This window comes from Ictidomys tridecemlineatus, chromosome X, assembly GCF_052094955.1.
Source record: "Ictidomys tridecemlineatus isolate mIctTri1 chromosome X, mIctTri1.hap1, whole genome shotgun sequence".
NCBI lineage: Eukaryota > Metazoa > Chordata > Mammalia > Rodentia > Sciuridae > Ictidomys > Ictidomys tridecemlineatus.
Genome location: NC_135493.1, coordinates 22,451,780 through 22,476,648, shown reverse-complemented (window position 1 = coordinate 22,476,648; position 24,869 = coordinate 22,451,780). Strand labels below are relative to the sequence as shown.

Genomic DNA, 24,869 nt, shown 5'->3' with positions numbered 1-24,869 from the left:
CATTCTCATTCCTAATCACATTCCCCGTACCTAGAAAAGTACCTGGCACATCAAAGGCACTACACATGCATTTATAGGGTTACGGTCATTTTTCTAAAATGCTTGGGTCCATACATGTTTTATAATTTGTAATACCTTTCAGATTTGAGGAAGATAATGTGGGTGCATACACTGTATACCATACCCACAGCAAGATCTGATCATAATCAAATACTACCTTTAGTGAAACAAAGAAATATTTAAGTTGTATTAGTAAAGAATATAAAAAAGCAACATACATTAGATAAGAACATATTTTGGGATAAAATGAGTTGAAGCACAAAATTTGCCAAAAATATAAAAAGCTCAGCTTTCATACTTTGGATTTTGAGATTATGGATAGGAGATAATGGACCTGTGTTGAATAAGTAAATGAGTGAAGAGGACAGGGTTCAGCCTCAGCTCCCTTTCACATTTAGGGAGATGGTGCTAAACTATATCCTCCTCTAACTCCTTGGACAGGTTTACCTTTTGTTTTATTTTCATATGACAACAGAATGCATTACCATTCATATTAAACATATAGAGCACAATTTTTCATATCTCTGATTGTATACAAGTTATATTGATACCAATTCATGTCTTCATACATGTACATTGGATAATGATGTCCTGTACTTGCCTAGCACATAGGAAGCACTGGGTTCCATCCTCAGCACCACATAAAAAAATAAATTAAATAAAGGCATTATGTCCACTTATAACCTTTTGGGTTTTATATCAAATTTTAATGATAAACACTCTATAGTCATGGATACTCCCTATTCCATATATCTTCTAGGGAAGCCAGTTCTTCTATCTGACATCATTTGCTTACCTTCAAATAGAGCACTCAAGAAGCTCAAGGGCAAGACCCGTTATCTTGTTAAAATCTCCCCTTAGTGAAAAATGAGGAAAGAGTAAATTTAGGGGGTGGATAGCTAATACTTACTGAGAACCTTTCAGATTATGATTATTGCTTATATTTCTCAGATAAGGAAACTGAAGCTCAATGAGTTACATAATATTAGTCCTTCTCAGTTGTGAGAATGGAGTGGGGGAATCTAGTAACAAGTCAAAGTGCTACCTGGTACACATAAAAAATAGGATGAAGATGATAAAATTATAACAAACTGCAAACTTGAACCCTCTACCCACCTATCTACTACCTTTTTATATCACAATAGCCTTAGCAAGAATGGAGTACAAAATTAATTTCCTTTTGGGAAAATCAGTGAGATAGAAATACCAAGTGTGAAGGAAAAGCAAGGGCTACTTAACTTAGAATAAAGGTGCTATATTTTACTTCCAGTTGAGAATGCAAATGATGTCATCATCAACTATTGTTTGGCAATAATTTTTAGTATTCAGAGTGCAGTTGTGTGGTCTGAAAACATTTTAAATTGAACAAAAACTAGTGCTTCTTTGACTGACTCTGATATTGGATTCTTCCCTTCCCCTCCCCACAAACACAGTCTCTTCTTGGAGTACACAGTGAGTCAATCTGGTATATCTTGATGGTTGAATAAGCTCTTTGATTTCTGAATTATTTTGAGATTAACTGAATTTGAAATGTGTGCTGCCTGCAATGTCTTGCTGGCACAAAAAGATGAGCTTTGTTATTGACAGAGAAGACTTGCAAACGACATTTTTTATCATTATTCCCCGGTGCTGAACTTGTGTTCACTTCAGCCTAGCCTAGCTGCCTAGATGGGTGCTTTGAGGCCAGGTTCAAAAGTGCAATTTACAATTTTCTCTGGACTCCTGTGAACTGCCACATGGAGTAGGGTGACTCTTCTGCCTGGAAGACCAGGCTCATATTTTTTTTCTGTAGTTAGAAAACATTGTCCATTATATTATGGTTTTGATAACTTATATAATACCATAAATGAATGAAAGCTGTCATCCAAGAATCATATTATGGGTAAGCTGAAGCTGAATGTCACTGGAGCTGCTTCAAGGGTTTTTGTGTGAGCCCTGCAATCCTGTCCTTGGTCCCAAAGGAAACCTTGAAATTTCACATCAACCTTAGGGCCTCAGTCTGTGGACTGTAAGATAATCAAGCATTTTTTTATCTTTTTTATTCCCTTAGTAACTGCCATTCTTTCTCTTCTTTTCTCTTTTTACCCTGTATTTATTTTTTTAAAGCCAGACTTGACTATCTACTTAAAATGATGACTTATTAACACTGCCACCTCTATTGATCTACCATCTCTTCTCTCTTGTCATTCACTCCTAAATTTGATACTCTCTTGTCTTATTACTTCTGGGCTAACTTGTCCTACTTAGTATTTATTCCTTCAGTTTTTCTTCATTTTCTCTAGTTTGCCACCTTCTACCTCTCCCTTAGCAAACAGCTTACTTGACCTGTCCTATAGATAGTGGCTACAATGCAATACATATGAAAGCATCCACGGGGTAGGCACAATAACTGCTTGTTCCATTCAACTACCTATTAGGAATTCTGCTTGAATGCACAGAAAAGAATAATTTTAAATGACTGTGCAATAATTTGAAAAACGTGGTATTTCTGAAGTACTCACACTATTTGTATTCCTATTATACAGGACAAGCCCTATGTACCAAGTGTTTGTAAGACTAATGGCCTGTGAACACAATTGTGCTAAACAAAGAAAAGGAAAGAAAGAAAGCCAACAGGCCTCACAAGGTCCCTTGGGAAACAAGCCAGCAATCAGTTAGGCAGTCCTTGATCATAAGGGTGAGAAAGAGGGAGGCCCAATTATAAACACAATCCCAAGAACTAATAAAACGTCAGATCTCATAGATTCATTTTTCTTTCCCTCTCTTTCTTTCTTCCTCCATCCCTCCTTCCCTACCCCCCTCAAATTCATGGCCAGGAATCATAACAATACTCATGGCAACTGAAAAACAGCAACCTTCCTGCACATTCTCATAGGACCCTTGTACTACTAGTGCTGCCCAATCTGTAGACAACTGTGGAATGCTTCCTCCTTATCATCTTCCCTGTCAGTTCTAATAGACTCCTCTTTTCCACCATTTACACTCTGCTTTTAGACCACATGGTAGCAATAACTTGTACTTCTAGGGTCATATATAAACTCTATAGACAGACCAATTTTTGTTAGTATCCCTACCATTAATATAATTGCAAGCACTTGAGGCAAGAGTTGTATGATTTCTATGTCCCCAGGTACCTTTAATATGATGTCTATTACACAGTAGATACCCAATAAATATGCATTTGATTGAGTTGTACCTATTGGTATTATTATTCATATTATTCTCCTGTTTCCCACTTTATTCATTACAGACATCTGCAGCCCTTTCCTCTCAACTGGTCTTTGCTTCAATGCCGAAGACAAAGAATGAAACTGTCACTTTAAATCCAATGGCCTTCCTTTTATTGAAAGCTAATCATCCACAAGGTTTTTCTCTCCCACTGATACCATACGAGGAAACAATTAGCAATATTTCTCTGATGTCAGCAAATGACCTCAGTATTAATCTTATCAGGCTTGCCTCTTTGGGGAGTTTATTCAGAAATCAATTCAGATTGCATTATAAATCAAAAGGAAGAAAAAAGCAATTCCTAGCTTTCTGTTCTACTAATGTGAACACATCAGTTAGGTAATATCCTGATTAAAATCTCAGGATTGTGTCACAAATGATCTATTAATTTTTTCTTTTTCAGTTGTATACTTAATTTGCTAATCTTCTGAAATCATTTGTTCCAATAATTGCTTCTATATCTCCTGTCTGCTCACTCACTCATGCTCTAACATTCTTTTCCCCCAGGACATTGGACACATGGACTATTATCTTCATTTCTGCCTATATGCTTGCCACCCAATAATGGACATGTCTTCTAAATCCAAACTCAGTTCTCAAATTAGGCAGTTCATTAAACATCTCCTTTGGAAACTCTATTTCCTTCATCTTCCTTTCAGTATCACCCTGTAATGGTTACTTTTCTGATGACCTGCATAATTTATCTCTAACCCTGTTACTTTCCTGTGCACAGAAAACTCAGAACACAAAGGCCCCAATTGGCTTTTGTCAGGGCACTAAATTTAGCAAATTTTCAGCCAGGTTTCTTCTAGCTATTCATCTGGATGCCCTGTCCTCTATGGCTCTTTCCACAACAATATGTTCTATTTCAAGATTGAAATGAGCCCAGAATACACAAAGACAAAGTTGCATTTTCAGAATTATCTAATTAGTTGGTAATGATCATATTCATACAGTTTCCATAACCTCTATTTTTGCTGAGGTCCCTTTTTCTTCAACCCCTTGACCTCTGATAGAACACATTTCACTTCTCCAAGTCATATCAGAGGAGTCTGTTTCTGATTGATTCATATATTCTTTCCCTTCTCTGATCAATGTCACACACAGTTAAATTATCCCTTGGGGAATATAGTCTATTTATTAAGAACTTTTGCCCATGTACTAGGCAATAGATTTGTCAAACAGCAAGTATTCCATATAATAACTCTGCTAGAGAATCCCCAGTCAGTGTTACCTGAGAAGCCTGGGCCAAAGAGTTCAGCCACAGAAATATTTTGACCCTATGATTACTTTTGACTTTATTTGTAATAAGATCACACTGACTACTGTAAGGAGAGTAGAACATATAGACAAGTGAAAATAGGGAGACCAATTAATGGGGCCTTTCAATAATCCAGGTGACAATATATGCTGCCACGTATCAAAATGGTAGTAGAGATGCTGAGAAGTGGTAAAATGCTTTATATATATTTTCAAATAAAGACAAGATTTTATGACAGATTAATTTGGAATGGAGAAAAGTCATGAGCAACTAGAAGAACAGAGTCGCCAACTAACAACATGGGGAAGAAGAATAAGTTTAGAGCAGGATCAAGAGTCAAATTTTGAATGTTACATTTGCTATGCTTTTTAGAAATTAAATTAAAATTAATATTAGGAAGTTAAGTATTTGATTCTGGGATTTAGGGAAGGTTCTAAACTAAGGATATAAACTTATAAACTTATGAGCATTTTGGATATATATTGTGGTTATTGTCATGAGACTGGGTAAGATCATTAAAGAAGTGAAGATAGAGAACAGATCAAAGGAGCAAACCTTAACAAACTCCAAAAATTAGAAGTTGCATAGATGAAGAAGAATCACCAAAGAAGATTACCAATGAGTGGTTACTATAGTCTGGATCTTAAGTGTTGGCCAAAGGTCCATATGATAAAGGTTTGGTCCATAGCACGATGCTATTAGGAGGTAGAACATTCAAGAGGAGGAGCCTAGTGGGATATCTCTATTTTTTTTTGTACTAGGGATTGAACTCAGGAGCATTTTATCACTGAGCTACATCTCCAGCCCTTTTTTATATTTTATTTAAAGGCAGAGTCTTGTCAAGTTGCTTAGGGCCTCACTAAGTTGCTGAGACTGGCTTTGAATTCATGATCTTCTTGCCTCAGTCTCCCAAGTCTAGTAGTATATTTTAATCTCAATGGGAGCATGCTTTTGAAAGGGACAATTGGACCCTAGCCCCTTCATCTTCCTGTCTTTTGCTTCTTAGTCATGAGGTAAGTGTTTTGCTTTGCCACATGCTCCCACCATGATGTGCTATCTCTCCACAGGCCCAAAAGCAACTTCCAAAATTATAAAAAAAATACAAATTTTCTCTTTATAAGTTGATTATATTGGTTATATTGGTTATAGTGATGGAAAAGTAACAAATTAGCCAAAGACAAAATAGGATAGCATTGTATCTTACCAGTCATGGGAGTAAAGTGTTCCATTGAAGAGAGGAGAATCAACTGTGGCAAATGCTGCTGAAAAGGCAAAAAAGATGAGGACCATGAATTACCCATTGAGTTTAGCATCCTTTTGATTACTGGTGACCATAATGAACCTTTTCAGTGGAGAAGAGTAAAAGCCTGATAATGGTGGTTTTAGGAGTGGAACTGCCTATAATCCACTTCCCGGTCCTAATAGTCATGCAATCAGGGAGAAAATATTTTCCCCCATTGTGAGTAGGCTTAGCAGGATAGTAGTTCTGTGCTTCATTTCTCAATCTGAACTTACTGTGAATTCCCATAAGTCTAAATCCTTCTTCCATCAGCTCCCTGATATAGCCAGAAAGCAGTTGTGGGACAAATACAACTGATTGTATTTGTCTGTCAGTAGTCTGAATTTCTAGTAAGCAAGGAAGTAGAATTCAACACTTATGGTGGAAGTGGTGGCAGCAGTGCCAGCAGCAATATCCTAATCAGGCAATTCCTGTGATGACACCATATTAGTATGTCTGCTTTTTAAAAACCTGGTTTCCCAGCATCTCTTCAATTATATGAGAGTCCCTGCTGTTCTTCACAAATATCTACTTTAATTTTATGTAGCTTAAGTGTGTTTTGCTTCTTGCAGTCCAGAATCCCAGCTTACATGGTAGTACAATCTCATCAGGAAGCCAGGCCATTAGCTATATAGTGGCAAGAGTTGGCAGGACAACTCATTCTAGACAATAAAGCTTGAACTTTCTGTTAAAAAGCCAAGAATCAAGGTTTTGTTTTTCCTTGAAGTTTTCTGCTGTAACAGGAGGAGAATCAAGTTAGAACTGAATGCATTATCTGCTATTTGATTCAACACACTTGAATTATACCAAGTACCTGATAACTCAAATGAAAAACAAAACAAAAAAATAAATAAATAAATCAATGAGGGTTAAACTGTGATGGAATAGTTTGTGAAGGCCATAATGATTTCCAAATGTGTGACAAAACAGGACTTCTTTGTCTACTTGTTTTCCTAATATTATTTTGCCATGTGCCATTTTAAACCCTCATGATAGATTTAAATTTACAGTCATTCAGGGGGTGGGGGTGGAAGAAAAAGCCTGTCCACTGAAGATCAATAAAAAATGAAGATAAAGTAGCTCTGAATGGCATTGGTAATCAGTAGAAAAGAAGAATCAATTTACATAGAACTTTTTAAAGTTTGAGACAGGGTCTCACTAAGTTGCTTAGAGCCTTATTAAGTTACTAAGGCTGTCTTTGAACTTGTAATCCTAGTGACTCAGTCTCCCAAGTCACTGCAATTGCAGGCATGTGTCACTACTCCCAGCTTACATAAAACTTTTCAAGGCCACAGTAAATGTATATTATAGGCTACACTTATGGTTTAAACTATTTTATCTTCATTTTCTAAGACTATATACATCTCTATATGTTAGAATAGCAGTTGAAACCTATACCCAAAGACTCTAATTTAGTAGGTTTGTGATAACAAACTCTAAGTTCCCTAAGGGCAGTACTCAGAAAAATGTCTGAAACATGGTAAATATTCAATAAATATTTGGTGAATTAATCATTTTTAATCTTATCTAGGAAAAGGAAGATAATTTGCACTGAGTTTTCAGGGTATAATCATTTCTTAATTCCTTGAGAAAATGTTTCTTTCTTATCACTTTCCACTGACTCAGAATAAGTCATAGTTTGTATTTTGGTGACATGAATAGGATAATTGATTATTTCTTCCCAGTCTAAGTCAAAAGAGAAATATCTTTTAAATGCAAAGCACTTCTTTTTTCTGGCCCATCTGTGAGAGAGCAGAAATAGAGGACAGCATTGCTTTAGGATGATTATAATAGGTATCAATTTTTGAATTCCTACTGTATGGTAGGGTGTTTTATATATAATACCTGATGATCTATTCCAAGTGTGAAGAGGAAAATCTATACAGGGAAAATGATGAGGGTTTATAATAATTATGATAACAACAATAATAATACTAATTATCATTCAGTATGTACAAAGAGCACTGTTTTGTTTCACATGAATTATTAGTCTTATACAATCCACATAAGAACCATATAAAGTAGGAACTGTCATTATTTCCATTTTACATAGTAGGAAGACGCTACTCCTTGAGAGGCTCAGTAACTTCCTGAAAAGTTCTGTGGCAACTAGTAATGGAATCAAGATTCAAAACTAGACTTGTGTGACTCCAAAATTAAACTAACCCACTCAGCTGTAATGCCTCTCTTTAGGATAACTTTTATTTTGTCCTGAATCTGACTTTGATAATGCAAATAAGACAATGTGTGGGAAGTAACTTCACAAATGGTATAATGCTAGAGGAATGAGTAGTTACTATCATTATTAATTTATTTATTGAGCACTTTTTGAGTTTCTATTTTCTTATTGAGTTTATTTAGATACTAGAGAAGGTGTTGGATAGTAAGGACAGAACTATGAGCAATATAGGCAAAAGCCTATAACCTTAAGGAGTCCACAGTCTAGGGGAAAAGCAGAAGTATAAAGTGTTTTAGCAAAATATAGGAGAGAGAATGGGTGATGTGTGCATAATTGTTATAGTCCTATCACAAAAAAGAGGTATTAACATACCCTGGGAGTAAAGTGGGCAGACAGAAACTATTTACTAAAAAATATGAACATAAGTAAAACCTTAACTATATATCAAATTATACAGGCCAGGAAGGTACAGGGAGAGAAAGGCATTCTATACAAATTAGGTATTATACAAAAAGTATAAATGCAAAACAATGGTATGGTATATTGAAAGATTGAAAAACATTTCCAAAGTAATGATAGATAAGGTCCTCAGATGCTTTATAAGCCATAGTAGATAAATTGCACTTTATTTGGTAGGTAATGGGGAAACTTTGCAGTCTAAACTAGAGATGTGACAAGGTTAGATTTCATTATAGAATGATCTTCCTGGTGGCCATAGGGAAAATAGATTGGAGGGGAAAACACCACAGGTCAATTGGGAAAACTGTTATAGTCCAGAAGTTAAAATGAGAGAGTATTAGTAGGGATACAGTAGAAAAGACAGATGCAAGGAATATTTAGGATAGGAAATCAACTAGACAGTGATTTATTAGATTCAGGAGGTGAAATAAAGAAAGGAATAAAATATAACTTCTCAAAGGGTGACAAAATAGATATTGGAAGAAGGATGGATTTGCAGAGGAGAGGGATGACGAGTTCCATTTTGGACATATAAAGTTTGAATTGCCTGTGAGATATCCAGCTAGAGATGCTGGAAGGTCACTGAATAAATAAGCCTGACATTTCAGGGAGATGTTGGGGATAAAAATATAGTTCTGGGAATCAGCAGCACATAGGTGATGAGTGGATGACACTGCCCAGTGACAGCATTGACCTTGGCAAGTATAGTTTCTATGGATTACGGCAGTATAAGCCAGTTTACAGTGGAATGAATAGGGAATACATGTGTGAAAGTGAAGACAATGAGTATGATGTACTTGAGAAGTTAGAATGAGAAGGAAAAGAAAGAATGGGACTATGGGAATCAAGAAAGAGATTTTGTTTGTTTTTAGAATAGGAAAAATCTATGTTAAATGTTGCTTGCAAGCTTCTTCAAGGTGACCTTTCAGTTAGCAGCCCCACCGGCAAAAGACAAGTGAGACCCCTGGTAGGAAATCAGAGGAAAGAAGTCTAGCTCTCCATTGTTCTGAGAAATTTAGTAATGAGGTTTCTGAAAGATAAAGTTGACAGAGAGGGAGAAGGATTATTTAAGAATAAGACAAATAAATTGGTGATCCACTTATTGGTATTTTTGGATTGTTAATAAATGTTTAACAAAAGGGGTTCAATAATTCAACATCACATTAAGCCAAAAAATATTTAAAGCTGTCTGTAGCTGCCCATAAATTGAATTGTGCAGCATGTGATCGACTTCCTGCCAAGAACATTTGCTTGTTCCAACTTAGTCTGCTCTATCTAGATACAGTAATTATTTCATTTTGGCACAGATGCATGTTTGAAATTAACACTTACTGACCCCTATATTTTCCTCCTTCTGAGTTCTCCTGATCTCTCATTGTCTGTCTAATAAGTCTGTTTATGACAAGGTCTCTATAATAAAGGCCTTCTGGAAAACAATTGTCTCCAGATAGAGGCTCACTTAGAGGGGATTTGCAGTATCGGTCACACCAATCTGATAGTAATCAAACAAGCATCTTCTCCACCTGTAAGCAGTCTCTGATGACATCTACCCTCTTCCAGCCCTATCTAATATTCTGGGTCTATTCACATCAGGCTATATAAATGGGGTAGACAGTATTGGAGGGAAAAATGGCAAGTCATGGCAGGTTGATTTAGTCCTGATTATTTATTGCCACAAGTCAACAGGCTCTTCTGCATCCATCTCATGACCTCAAGCAGCAGATTCTAGATAAAAGTTCAGCTTTTCTGCTCAGGGGACTACTTCTTCATGTTTATAAACCCCCAAGATATCAAAAGTCATCTATGAAAGACAAGATATTTTCCCTACAGAAAATGAGGTTCTCCTATAATTAGTTTGCATTGTATTTTGTCACCTGGACCCCAAATAATGCTTCTAGTACTTAGTTTCATAAAGATCCTTCTAAAATCAACTCCTATAGCATCTCTCTGTAATCTTCATGTTCACAGAGGCTAAGAAAAACAGTCCATAAGTCATTAAGTGAAATAGACCCTAATTGTATTAGATAACATGCTTTGAGGAATTTTTTAGATGTCATAAACTGTCTTAAATGCTTTTTATCTTTTGACATGTTTAATCCTTTCTATATCCAAATAAAGATAGTACTTATAATCCACATTTTACATAAGACAACAGAGTCACAGAAAGCTTAGGTAACTTGCCCAAGGGCACTTAGCTAGTAAGTAGTAGGGTCAGCATTTGAAGCAGCTTGACTCCAGAATACATGCTGTTAGCCTCAATCATCTATGACCTCTCTATGCATAATGTTCTCACCATTAAACCTTCTCTGCCTGACTCCAGTAATGTAAGCACAATAGTTTTCCTTCCTGTTATGTACTTCAGCAGTTTGTTACTGAGTAGGCCACTGATTCAGCATACTGCCAGAGTATGAATCCAAGATCTGGTTGAATTAGGACATCTTTCTGTACCTAACTGAAAATAAGTATATAAAGCACCAAAAGCAATGTTTGGTTTATAGTAGGTATTTAGAAATATTCATTTTCTCAAATTTTCAAAGTAAAAAGGACATCTAGTGCACAAGTAATGCAAGGATAAGATAGCTGATCAATCTGGAATGACAGCTTCAAGGGAAGCAGGATAAAGAGGGCAATCAAGTCATTCTAGGTGGCACCTGCTACTCCTCTCTCAATTATTCCCTATATCATCCTCACAAAGCTTGTACTAAAGATGAGGAGACTCTCAGCCTCTTTTAAGCTTCAGTCCCAATCTCTGTCCCCTCAAAATTTTTAAGAAAGTAACAGCACATGTGGACATGTAAAGAATATGTGGAATGGGAAGGAAATGCCACAATCAGTAAGAAGAACCTTTCTGTCATTGAAAACAAGACATCACCATTACCCGGTTGTAAAAACAAAATAATTAAAAGCAGTTTTAATAATCATTCACATCTTAGTTTTATATGATCCTTTCCCAGTGGAGGGATAGCAGCAATTTGGTTTTCCTAAAAAGTGGGAGATAACTTGTTATTCAAAATTAAAAAAAGAAAGATCAAAAATCAGTCCACCCAGGGCTCATAATTTTGTCCTGTGCTGGGTGTACAATTTGTCCCTGTCACAGCTAGGACTGACTTATCCATTAGGCACAGTAGGCACAGTGCCTGAGGCCCATAAAAATGTTTCGTTTTCTTTTAAAATCAGAAGGAAACAAATGAACATTCAGATAGAATGGAATGCTTTAATATGTAATGTTAATATATTCATCTTTATACAAATAGTCACAAAATATGATTTTAATGTAATTTTAAAGAGAAATAGGTCCATGAAGGTAAAAATGCCTAGGGCTCATAAAAACTATAATGTAGCCCTAGTCCCAGGTTGTGTTTCCAGAGAAGCAGATATTGAGAGAGCATTTAGCATCTGAATTGTACATTAAGAATTGTTTACAATAGCAAAATTTGTAGAAAAGAAGGAAAGGAAAATAAACATAACAGAAGAAAAGGCTGAGCTATAGTGCAAGGTCAAGCACACAATTGGCCAGTCCCTTAAGAAACTCTAGAACTAGAATGATTCTTCAGAGTTGATTTAGGTTGGGCTGAGATTATCACACCCTTTTATCCACATATTGGATATGGGTGCTCCAAAAGAAAGTGTGATCTAAAGTAAAGTAAGCTTCTGTGGCTAAAGCAAACCCTAAAGAGCTAACAGCTAGAGGCTGTATGCTGACTTCACCCTCAGCAACCAGCAAGTCCTTCCTTGAAGAAGGATCTGGACAGTGCCTCATGGCATCCACTACACCTCTTACACTCACCCTGGAGGAAGAGTCTCTAGTTGTCGGGAATCAACACCAGCTACACTGGCTGAAAGCAGGGCCCACTGGCATTACAGCCCCACTTCCTTCCAGTCTGTTGAGAACAGCCACAGGAAAGAGATCATAAATTAAATCAAATACATTATGTAGTGCATTTATTTTTATCTCAGTCTACAGCCCTTGGGTTATTTTTATCACCTTTTAAAAAAGAAAATTCAGTTCTCCCTAGCCATCTCATCAATTTGTCAAGTTTGAATTCTGAAATCTATATATCCATATAAAATTTACACCCCCTTCAAGCATATTTTTATCCCCACATAAAATTTATGTCAGCAGTGTTTTGCCAATATGGCTACCATAAAAGTTTTGTTTAGACCGAGAGAGTAAGCTCCATACATTGTATAAAACTATTTCTTTGGCACAGGATAGTCAACTATGTTATAGGACAGAGTGCTTGACTGGGTGTCTTCTACACATATTTATTAGCATAAATGTGCTCATCTTCTGATTAAACATGAAACAGGCCAGGCACCAACTTATCTGCAGTACCTTTTCCATACCTACTTTGCATAGGTAGTGTCTCATTCACATTTTTGATACTGGGACAAAATACTTGAGAAAAACAACTTAAAGGAAGGAAGATTTATTTTGGCTCATGGTTTCTGAGGTTACATTACAGAGTAAGCTGGCTCCAGTACTTTGGACCTGTGGCAAGCAAAATAGCAGGTTGGTGAGCATGTGCTGGAGCTAGCTATTCTTCTCATCGTAGCTGGGAAGCAAAGAGTGACAGAGAGACAGAAGAAGGGGCTAAGGACAAGATAAAACCCTCCAGGACGCATCCCCAGTGACCTACTTCCTCCATCAAGGCCCTGCCTCATACAATTTTCACCACCTCCCAATAATGCCATCAAATCATTAATTCATCAATAAATTAGTCCACTGTCAAGGTCAGAGTCCTTGTGACCAAAGCACTTCCTAAGAGCCCCACTTTGGAATACTCATGCATGGAGGATCAGGCCTTCAACACATGAGCCTTTGGGGGACAGTCCAGATCCAAGTCATAACAGGTAGCAACACCCAAAAAATGGAAGAAAATCAGTATCAAGCAGAATAGAAGTGTTGGTTGAATAAAACCTGTCTGAGAAAAGAGAAGCAGGGGAGAGGTACTTGGGAGTTTGAACAAAGGTAGAGGTTTTAGGAAACATTACCTATTGATTTCTCACTTTCAAGTAGTGGAGGCAAGATCTTTTGCTATATTTTAAAAATTATTATTATTATAACCACAATTTCAGGGAGGAAACAATAAGATAGAAATGCCTATTTTCTTCTTTAGCAAAATACCTGTCACTTCCTGCCTGACTTCTCTCCTTCCTAGATTTGATTATTTGGAGATAACTTATGAAAAGCAATTTCAAAGTCAGTACAGTATCATGCTCATTTTCCCAAGTATTCCTTTTAATGGGTTTTGCACATCCTGGGTTTCAGATTATATAATCGTAGGCAAACTCCATGATCTGACTCTAGCAATTGACAGATACAGATTTGATTATACAATCCTGAACAGCTAGGGAAAGCTTTTATTTTTCTTTCAAACCCATAATTGCCTGAGCTTTCCTTTGCAGCTGCCTGCCTCTCGGCAACCCAGTTGGGTTTCAGTTTGCAGACTGCTAACTCCTAATCACAAACTCCAGTTTTTTGTGATGGAGAAAACATCCATGTAGCACTGAAACAAGATAGTAGGACCATCTTTCCCTTATATAAAAAAATCTCCAAATACCAGATTCTAATTCTACCTCAAAAAAAGGTCCCTATCTGGGCTTTTGAATATTAAGGAAATTCAGCATAAGAAAATCCAAATTTATTAAGTGTTGGTGGTAGATGATTTGGGTGGAGACAAATAAGAGGGTAAAAATAGATAGGAAATGTAAATTCTTGTACTTTATCTAAATTAAGGATTGCATAATAGCATTCTTGAGTACCAACACATCTCAAAATTTATACCCAGTACATTTAAATGCATTTACACTTTTTGATGAATTGACTTGTAAATTTTGTTGAGTCATTTTATTTTGTATCACTTTATTTTCATTAATATAATCCCGATTCCAGGGTGTGGTAAAGTAACCTCACATAGTTGGTTCTCAACATGAGTATATTCCTTATTGAAGAAAATGAATGAATGGGCATTGAGCATCTATTGAAAATTGGAGCTTAAATGAAATCATTACTAACAATAAGTGAGATAATATATGTGAAAATAATTAACACAGGAACTGGAACTTAGTACACATCATTTTAGAAATTTATTTTAATTAGGTATATATGACAGCAGAATGCATTTTGATACATTGTTCACAATTGTAGCACAACTTTACATTTCTATGCTTATACATGATGTAGTGCATATGTGCAGTCATAAATGTACCTAGAGTAATGATGTCCATCTCATTCCACCATCTTTCCTATCCCCAATACCCCTCCCCACCCTCTCCTTTGCCCAATCAAAGTTTCTCCATTTTCCCATGCTTCCCCATTATGGATCAGCATCCATTTGTTAAAAAAAAAACATTCAGCCTTACTTCACTTAGCTCCAATAATTTACCTGCAAATGTCTATGATTATATTCTCTTTTAATGCTAAGTAATATTCCATTAAGTATATATACCACAATTTCTTTATCCATTCATCTATTGAAGGGCATCTAGGTTGGTTCCATAGTTTTGCTATTGTGAACTGAGCTGCTAATAAACATTGATGTGGCTGCGTTACTGTAGTATGCTGATTTTAACTCCTTTGGGTATAGACCGAGCTGAGTCAAATGGTGGTTCCATTCCACGTTTTCTAAGGAATCTCCATACTTCTCTCCAGATTGGTTGCATCAACTTGCAGACCCACCAGCAATGAATAAGTGTGTCTTTCCCCCTACATCCCTGCCAACATTTATTATTGTCTTTATTCTTGATAATTGCCATTCTGACTGAAATGAGATAAAATCTTAGAGTAGTTTTGATTTGAATTTCTCTAATTACTAGAGATGTTGAACATTTTTTCATATATTTGTTGATCAAATGTATAACTTCTTCTGAGATGTGTCTGTTCAGCTCCTTAGCCCATTTATTAATTGGATTTTTTTTTTGGTATTTCATTTGGAAAAATAAGAGACCCAGAACAGCCAAAGCAATCCTTAACAAGAAGAGTGAAGCAGGAGGCATCACAACACCAGACCTTAAAGAATACTATAAAGATATAGTAACAAAAACAGCATAGTATTGGCACTAAAATAGACATGTAGTCCAATGATACAGAATAGAAGGCACAGAGAAAAAATCACATAAATACAGTTATCTCATACTAGACAAAGATGCCAAAAATATGCATTAGAGAAAAGATAGCCTCTTCAAAAAATGGTGTTGGGTAGAACTGAAAATCTATTTGCAGTAAAATGAAAATAAACCCCTATCTCTCACCATGCACAAAACTCAACACAAAGTGGATCAAGGACCTAGGCATTAGACCAGAGACCTTGTGCCTAATAGAGGAAAAAGTAGGCCCAAATCTTATCATGTCAGATTAGGCCCCTACTTCCTTAATAAGACTCCTAAAGCACAAGAAATAAAATCAAGAATTAATAAATGGGATGGACTCAACTAAAAGGTTTCTTCTCAGTAAAAGAAATAATCAATGTGGTGAAGAGAGAGCCTACATCTCCAGGATATATAAAGTACATGTCATTATTTTAAAAAATTAAGTTTATTTTAGCATAAAATATATTAAAACACATGCAATACTTAGAGAAATAAGAGATGCAATCAAAAGTTCAAATATAATTTGTCAGATGTCCAATATCTTCTCCAAAATATTCTCAGACTAATCAATAAAACCAAGGGGCTAACTATACAAGCATGAGTAATCTATTTATATAATATACTAGACAAAGGAGCCATAAACATACATTGGAAAAAAGATAGCCTCTTAAACAAATGGTCCTGGGAAAACTGGAAATCCACAAGTAGAAAAATGAAATTAAACTCCTATCTCTCACCATGCATAAAAGTCAACTAAATTAGATCAAGGACCTAGGCATTAGACCAGAGACCCTGTACTTACTAGAAGAAAATGTAGGTCCAACTCTCCATGATGGTTTAGGAACCGTCTTCCTATGTAAGACTCGTAAAGCATAAGAAGTAAAGTCAAGAATCAATAAATGAGATGGTATCAAACTAAAAAGTTTCTTCACTGAAAATTAAATAATCAAGAATGTGAAGAGAGAGCCTATAGAATGGGGGAAAAAAACCTTTGCCAACTGCACCTCAGATAGGCCATTAATCTCCAGGATATATAAATAACACAAAAAATTAACTCAATAAATAAATAAACTAATCAATAAATGGGCAAATGAACTGAACAGACACTTCATGGGAAAAGAAATATAACCAGTCAACAAATATATTAAAAATGTTCAACATCTCTAGCAATTAGAGAAATATAAATTAAAACTATACTGAGATTCCATCTCATTCCATTTAGAATGACAATTATCAAGAATACAGTTAACAATAAATGTTGGGCAAGGATGTAGGGAAAAATCTTCATTCATACATTGTTGGTGGGACTGCAAATTGGTACAACTACTCTAGAAAGCAGTATGGATATTCCTCATATTTTCTGAGGAATGAAACCACCATTTGACTCAGTTATCCCACTCCTCAACATATACCCAGAGAACTTAAAATCAGCATACTATAATGATGCAACCACATCAATGTTTATAGCAGCACAAGTCACAATAGCCAAGATATGAAACCAACCTAGATGCCTGTCAACAGATAAATGGATAAAGAAAATGTGGTTTATACATACACAGTGGAATATTACTCAGCCATAACAAATGAAATTATGGCATTTGCCAGCAGATGGATGGAACTGGAGACTATCATGCTAAGTGAAAAAAGCCAGTCCAAAAAAAGGCTGAATATTTTCTCTGGTATGTGGATACTAACACATATGTTGGGGAAACAGAAGTTCACTGGATTAGACAAAAGAGAATGAAGGGAAGGAGTGGTGATGGGAATAGGAGAGATAGTAGGATGAATCACACATAACTTGCCTATGCTCATATATGAATTCACAACCAGTATAACTTCACATCATGTTCAACCACAAGAATGGAATCCTACTTGGAATAGGTTATACTGCATGTATATCTACTGTCACTCTACTATCGGGTATATCTAAAATGAACAAATTACAAAAATAAAATGAAAAAATAATGGGATCCTAATTATAAAAAGTTATACACTGTGTATGGATAATATGTCAAAATATACTCATACCATCATGTATATCTAAAAATAATTCAATAAATAAATAAGTGAAATTGTAGACAATGAAATAGCCAAAGAATAATTTAATAACTGAGAACAATAGGGTATGGACTTGGGTAAAATCAACCTAGTTGAGAACAAAGAAGAATTATTTTTATCTGGAGCTTATTAGGATGACCATCCAGAAGACACAAACTTCAATCAGTCCTAAAAATGTGTCCCCAGGTTTTACAAGATGGTGGCTGCTTTTACAACTTAAACTGTAAAAATGGGGCATGTTAATCACATCTGTTATTTGTTAAGTGTGACTGATGTGGCAAAAGTCAAACCACTTGTAGGAAAGGGATTGGGCACAGTCTCAGGACACAATGGTGATGTTTTCACAACCTATAACAAAGGCTAGGGAATTTCATTTCAGAGTTGCAGTTCTCTCAGTTTACAAGGTCAACCTATATCTCAGTTGGAAAGTTGCAGACAGTTTAGTTCAAAAGTTCAACTATGGATGTTCCTGAAACTTGGTTTAAGAAGTCCAACCCAGCTGGCTGCAATGGATATGATCTCAGTGGCTCTGGGGGCTGAGACAGGAGTTTGAAGCCAGTATCAGCAAAAGAGAGCCACTAAGCAACTCAGTGAGACCCTGTCTGTAAATAAAATACAAAACAGGGCTGGGGCTTTGGCTCAGTGGTCCAGTGTCTCTGAGTTCAATCCTCAGTACTCCTCCCTAAAAAACAAGTCCCACCTACTCCATTTTAAGTGCCCAGAACCAATGCTACTCCACTTTAATTTTCTTCCTTGATTCTTCTCTATCCCTCCCTCCTTCCTCTCTCTCTCTCTTACGTACACACACACACACACACACACACACACACACACACACACACACCCCTCCTAATAAGCAAAGGAAATAAGATTACCAGTATAAATTAGAATTCAGAATGCAGTAAATACTGCTTTGCATCTTAAGCAAGAAAAATAAAGATCCTAATATAAATTTTACATCTATAGCCAGTTCCCTATACTCTCTTAGAAAAACAATCTGATTACACAGTGCAAAAAGTGACTAATGATTGCTTAGAAAATCTACATAAAAACTAAATCGAAATGTCTAGTGTTCTTCTTCCAATTAGTAATTGTTTCTGGGAAGGTAGAGAAAGTGAAAGTGAGATGGAGCCATCTAACTTTCTAACCTATCAGATATCACTGACAGTTTGATATATAGTGTCATTACCTGATATTGGGGGTTTCTCAGACAGTAAATATGACATTTCATATTTCACCAAATCTCTAAATTTTTATAATGCTTATTAAAATTCCAAGATAGTATAACACATGATAATATTCAAACACCATAGCCTATACTGAGGTATTAAAATAAAATATCAAATGAGAGACAGATTTTCAAATCTACTGATTCACCCAACTAATATTTTCATGACCCTAAGATAATGTTAGCTAGTTTCTTCCCAGTGGTAAACTACAAAGATTGATGAGATAAACTCAATGCTCGACCTTGACATTTGTAAGAGTAAGTTAAGTTTGAAGCTTATCAAAAGACTGACAGCTCCTCTTTAAAAATAAATTGCCCAGAATATTAAATGATATTTTATGTACAGGCACATTCAATTTGATTTTTGCAGTATCCTAGAAATTACCAATCATAGTTTTGGAGTTTTGAGGGCAAAAAACATTTCAATCTTTACTCTGAAGTTGGATTCTGAAGCCCTGAGGGTAGCACCTTTTGAGAAATCTTTCCAGTTATAAAGGTCTTAAAAGCTTCATTAATAACTCTGCTTTGAAAGCATAAAACATCTTCCTCTGGCCTTGAACCTCACAGTCTCTCAAAACCAATGTTGAAATATGAAATGACTGTCTGCTTTTGAAGATTTATTATATGAGGAAATAGGGAGGGAGACTTCTTGCTCCAAAATTAAAGACCCAATAAGAAGCTTTAACATAGCTTTACTATTGCAGATTTCAGTAAAAGAAGCAAATTCATCATGGAAGAAAAAATGCTGGAGCACCAGTGCCAGTGATGGCAAACCAGATGGTTCTCAATGGCAGTGCTCCAGAACTAAGGCCTAAAGCCAAAACGAAGTAAGGAATTGTCTTAGTCACCTTTCCATTGCTGTGGCAAAGTACCTGAGAAAATCAATTTAGGGGGAAGGAAGATTTATTTTGCCTCACAGCTTCCGACGTTTCATTTCACGATCACTTGGCTCTATTGATTCTGGGTGGATAAGAAAATATGTGGAAGAGCAAAGATGCTAACCTCATGGCAGCCAGGAAACACAGTGGTGGAGTGGCTGGGTCCTAATATCCCATTAAAGGTCACACTCCCAATTGCCCCAGTCTGGCTGGGCACAGAATCACGAGCCACTCAAGCAGGAACAAAACTTTATTTTTGAAAATGCTGCCAATACCCTGTATGTGGCCGGCCAGGAAGCCGGTCCACCCACGGGGTCACGTCCCCCCCAGAACGGGGGCCAGGACCTCCCCTGGAAAACCCTCCTACTATCCTTCCCCAACCAATGGGAACTCTCCAGGAGTCCAATTTCCATATGAATATAAATCTTCTCAATGACTAGCTGCATCACCTTACAACCAAAGGTGCCATGCATCATAATACTTTGCTGTGGCTCCTAGCACCCAATAGCCTGCAATAGCCTGCAGATCTCCCTCTAGGCCCCACTTCTTAAAATTCCCATTGCCTCCCAATAATGCCACCTGGTGGGGACCATCCTTTGGGGTCCATTCCAGATCCAAATTACAACAGGAGGTCTCTGGCATGAGTATGCAAGAGCTTTAAACTAAGCTAAAATTTCTTATTGAGATCCTTGGACCATTGATCATAATCACCTGGGAAGATGTTTTAAAAAGCAGACAGAAAGGCCACATATCAAAGCTAGTAAACCAGAATCTCCATCAGGGAAACATATTAGAAAGAAATTGGTGCAGCCAATATGGAAAGCACTATGGAGATTTCTTGGAAATCTGGGAATGGAACCACCATTTGACCCCGCTATCACACTCCTCGGTTTGTACTCAAAGGACTTAAAAACAGCATACTACAGGGACACAGCCACATCAATGTTTATAGCAACACAATTCACAATAGCTAAACTGTGGAACTGACCTAGAAGCCCTTCAGTAGAGGAATGGATAAAGAAAATGTGTCATATATGCACCATGGAATATTACTCAGCAATTAAAGAGAATGAAATCATGGTATTTTCAGGTAAATGGATGGAATTAGAGAAGATAACGCTAAGTAAAGTTAGCCAATCCCCAAAGAAACAAATCCCGAATGTTTTCTCTGATATAAGCAGGCTGACTCATAGTGGGGTAGGCAGGGGGAGCATGGGAGGAATAGATGAATTCTAGATATGGCAGAGGGGTGGGGGGAAAGGGAGGGGGCAGGGGATTAGCAAGGGTGGTGGAATGTGATGGACATCATTATCCAAAGTACATGTATGAAGACATAAATTGATGTGAATATACTATGTTTACAACCAGAGATATGAAAAATTGTTCTGTATACATGAAATAAGAATTGTAATGCATTCTGCTGTCATATATAAATTTTAAAAAAGAACATTTTTAGCAATCACCACCCCAGGTAATTATTATGTAGAATAAAGTTTGGGACACACTAAATTGATGTTTCTGAAAGTCAACTAACACACCTGAGAGACAGATCTTCCAAGTATTCTTTGAATTTGAAGAAGAACTTTACTCTCTCACAAAACAAAACCTGAAAACAAAACAGCAGCCAAGGCTATATAAACAAATTTGAATAGTTGCATAGCAGTTTGGGAAGAAACCTGATCACTAAAATTTTCTTCCCCCCAATAATAGAACCTATAAATTACCCAGTGTATTTACAGATGCTTCTGCCTTTTATGACAGAGAAGCTAAGAACTGTGACTGAAAGTTTGAAACTACCAAGGCACTGGCTTTACTCACTTAGTGATCATCCTAATAGTATAGATATTAGGATATTTCAAAAATTTTGGTTTACAAAATTTTTACATAACCCCCAAAGTAGAAAATTTTCCTAATATGTCATTCCTTTCTTGTATATGTAAAACTCTAGACTGGTAAACATGGCCAAATTCCTCTTTGAGTACCCACAATTCTGCCTGGCCTCAGGGTTTCTTTTTTGTAAGAGAGAGAGAGAGAGAGAGAGAATTTTTCAATATTTATTTTTTAGTTTTCGGCGGACACAACATCTTTGTGTGTGTGTTGAGGATCGAACCCGGGCCGCATGAATGCCAGGCTACTGCTTGATCCACATCCCCAGCCCAACCTTGGTTTCTTAAACATATAGCACAAGACTGTACCTGTAGCAGTGATAGGTGACTGGAATAGATGCATGCTAACCCAGTGGATCCCATGAAAACATAGCTGTTGGTTTTATTTTAATTAAAACAAATCTGATGTCTTATATCTCCTATCTCATCCTGTTTTATTACCATTTGCCTCTTTTTTTTCTCAAAGTGGGTTGGTAGCATAGCAAAGTAGTGGTATATGGGTTCCAAATTATGGGGCTTCAGTAATAGATGGATTTCTCTGTATTTGAAATTTAATGTGGCTCTCCTATCACATTTTTTCAATGTTTTCCCCAAACTTACACCTCCTTCCCAGAGTTTTAATTATATGTGAATATTATCACCTAAGTTTGAGAAACACTGTGCTATAAAAAGTTAACTAGTTTCTTTTCTTGTGGAACTTCCAAGACTGTTCATTCTTTATAATTTTCATTTAGAATCTCCAGGAGGAAAGCAAAGCATGTAGTAAGGCATGGTGGAGCATGCCTGTAATCTCAATGGTGGGGGAGGCTAAGGCAGGAGGATTGTAAGTTCAAAGCCAGCCTCAGCGACTTAGCAATGCCCTAAGTAACTCAGTGAGACCCTGTTTCTAAATAAAATGCAAAAATAGATTAGAAAATACAGGCTTTTGGCCACTCTCTACATCATGGGGATAGGGAAAGATATAGAACAAAGAATTACAGAACTTCATAAATATAAATAAAACTAGACAAAGATAACATAGATGAACTCTAAGGTATGATAGTGGTGTGAAGGCCAGCTCACACAAAATATGTCCCAAAAGTGTAATAAAAAGAACAATCATAAACATGAAATTCAGAAAAAAAGTGGTAATCAAACAAGGAAAGGCTCAGATATATGACACAATATTTGAAAAGCTATACCCAAGTGAAATTAAAAACAAAGGTTTCTCATTTGATGCAACTCTCATTCAGATCCTCTGTCCCATGAGTTAGTATAGTGGAAATAACATGAGTGGTTTAAAACATCCTGAAAATTGATCAAAAGAAAAATATTTAGAAAACCTCTCTAAAACACTAACCACTCCTTACTGACCTCACTATATTGTCAAAGAAAGACTGAAAAAAAAATAGTAAGCCTTCATTTTGGTTGGAGGGTTAAGACAGAAACTGGTGAGAGAAGACAGATCATATAATCATCCATAGCTAATTTCTTCCAGTAACAACAGAGAGCAGGCAAAACATAAAGCAAACAAGAAACTAAAGACAGGCAAAACTGAAGGAATGAAGGAGTCAGAAAGAAAAGGTTCATGGCCATGCCCTTATGAATTCCCCCATCCAAACATAGAGGATGACAGAATTGAGGCAAAAATCCAGGGATCTTACACATTTTTTTTCCTCTACTAAGAGGAAAGGGTAAAGGAGGAAAAGTTGACTTTGACATTGATTATTGTTATGGTTTGGATGTGAGGTATTCCCTAAAGCTCACGTGTGAGGTAATGCAGGATGGTTCAGATGTGAAATAATTATGATATGAAAGCCTTAACCCAATCAGTGAATTAATTCCCTAATAAGGATTAACTGAGTGGTTACTATAAGCAGGTAGGGTATAGCTGAAGAAGGTGGGTCACTGGGGGCATGCTTTTGGGTATGTATTTGGTGAGCTGAGCTTAGTCTCTTTATCTGCATTCTGATCATTGTGTGACCTGCTTTCCTTCTGCCATACTCTTCCATCACACTCTTTTGCCAAGATATTCTGCCTCAGCTTGAGCCCTGAGAAATGGAGTCAGTTGTCTATGTACTGAGACTTCTGAAACCATGAGCCTCAAAATAAACTTTCCTCCTCTAAAATTGTTCTTGTTGGGTCTTTTTGTCACAGCAGCAATAAAGCTGACAACCACAATTCTATTTGTTGGAAGGAAGGGTTCTAGGGCTTCAACCTGAAACTAAAGGGGCTGTGCATGCAGTAGGTGGTGCCACAATAAGTCTCACTGGCTCCCAGTCCTAACTATGCATTAGAGACACCCTCTGGGGAGCTACTAAATATGCCAAATCCTGAGCCTCAAGCCAGACCACGTGAATGAGAATCTTTGAAGGTTAGACTCAAACTGGGTCCTTTTTTAATTAAAAATTTTCCTCCAGCTGACTGCAATGCCTAGTAATCACTGAATGGGCAGAATGAATCTTGTTACTGGCATTTTACAGAAATCACAGAAAGAAAGGATCCACTAACTGTAACTACCCTCAGGACGGCAGAATGTGAACAGAATCCCCAATGACTAGCTATCAACCTAATGCTCTTTAGAAGATACAAAGGCCAGGCATGGTGGCACACACCTATAATCCCAGATACTTGAAGGACTAAGGCAAAAAAAAAAATGTAAGTTTGAGGCCAACCTGGGCAATTTAGTGAGACTCCATCTCAAATTTAAAAAAATAAATAAATAAGAAAGAGGAATACGGATGTAGCTCAGTGATAAAGCTCAATTCCCAGTATCAAAACAAACAAACAAACAAAAAAGACAAAGTAAAAAGAGAGTGAAGAAGAATTAATTCCATTCTTAGAATTTCCCTTAATTTAAATATGAGTACAATGACAAGAAACAGAATGATAGTTCTGCAAAAATATTACAAGAATTTTCATGGTGGGGAGGGGAATCAAAGGAGAATAGGAAAGAGAGCAAGGGGTACAGATAATCAATCCACACTTGAAGAAAACCTTCTCTGATAAGGAAAAGAAAAATTTCAAGAGAACATCATGTCATTGAAATAAGATATTAAAGACAAATGATGAAACAACGAAATGTGAAGAATAAGATGAAAAGGAGCAGACAGAGGTAAGAAAATGAATCAAGAACTGAAAAACATTACTGAACTCTAAAGCATATCATATACCATGAAAATGATGAAAAGAACAAAGCAGAGGTCATGATATTAATAACAGAGAAGAGATTGAATTCAAGGAGAAAAATGTTTTGATAAAGGATACTATCCACAATGAGGA

At 36.5% G+C, this 24,869-nt stretch overlaps 1 long non-coding RNA gene across 1 annotated transcript in view; it reads right to left on the bottom strand.

The window, feature by feature from the left end:
• The window catches only part of LOC144371690 (uncharacterized), a 470,318-nt gene that overhangs the window by 360,833 nt on the left and 84,616 nt on the right, over positions 1–24,869 (bottom strand). Inside the window, exon 4 of the long non-coding RNA XR_013431687.1 lies at positions 5,754–5,808. This is a non-coding gene — a long non-coding RNA (uncharacterized LOC144371690). The remainder of the gene's footprint in view (positions 1–5,753; positions 5,809–24,869) is intronic.